Genomic DNA, 1,006 nt, shown 5'->3' on the forward strand with positions numbered 1-1,006 from the left:
GATAGGGTTATCTTTAGTTTGAAAAACCCACCCCTAATTTATTTTGTACAATGCAACTTGTTTTATATCATAGGGTAGGGTTATAATTGAAGAAAAAAATTACATAGTTATAGAATTTTTGGTCAAGTGAAGAACAAGATTTTGAATTAATTTATGTCATCCAATTTTTTTTTGAGGGTTGACTGTTGTTCATCATTTGAATCTCGTGAATTTTCTCAATCTTCTCAATTAATATTATAATTTTAGAATAACTTCTAAGGTTTGAAAAATAGCAAAATTTGTGAAATTTTGGATCGACCAAAAACTACTAGCAAGTGTTAATTTTGATTCTAAATGAAAACTATAAGGGTCCCAAAGCTCGATTGTAAAAAGTGGGACTTAAAAAAAAAGGAGTTTCTCTAATATGATTTGTTTGATCTATTTGATTTATCGTAATCCTATTCAACTTACAAAATTCCAAAATTTTTACTAGTTTCTACGAAACTATAGAACTTAGAGCCAAGGGGTAAAAACCATTAGAATTAGCTTAAAATTGTCTATTTACTGGCGCAAACCGGAAGTCGCTCCGGGTTATGGTTCCGGGTACAGAGCCATTTTTAGTTTTTTCAAAAAAAAAATTATATCTCAAAAACTATGAGTCCTAGGTCAAAACGATGTTTCCAGGCGTGTTTTCCGGTTAATTTTACATATAGTACWAGTTTTTCATAAGAATCAAAAAATGTTGATTTTTTGTCAAAATCGGATATAGTACTTATACTTTTAGCCTTATTCTTAACTTTATTACTCAATATCTCAAAAACTATGCATCGTAGAGTATTCTAACTAGTTGCATCGTGTTCAGCGTGTAATTTTACGTCTAGAAAACCATATTTCAAGCGTTTTTACGACTTTTATTAAATTGACTATTTTTACGATTTTACATCTTCAAAAATTCAAAAAATTGGAAATTTTTCAAACTTGTTCCAATGGCGTTTTATGAACTTATTTGAATCCTTAAGACCTCTAG

Source organism: Tribolium madens, unplaced genomic scaffold (genome assembly GCF_015345945.1).
Source record: "Tribolium madens isolate multiple individuals breed KSU strain unplaced genomic scaffold, Tmad_KSU_1.1 Scaffold_91;HRSCAF=231;Tcas5.2_LG7, whole genome shotgun sequence".
Taxonomy (NCBI): Eukaryota; Metazoa; Arthropoda; class Insecta; order Coleoptera; family Tenebrionidae; genus Tribolium; species Tribolium madens.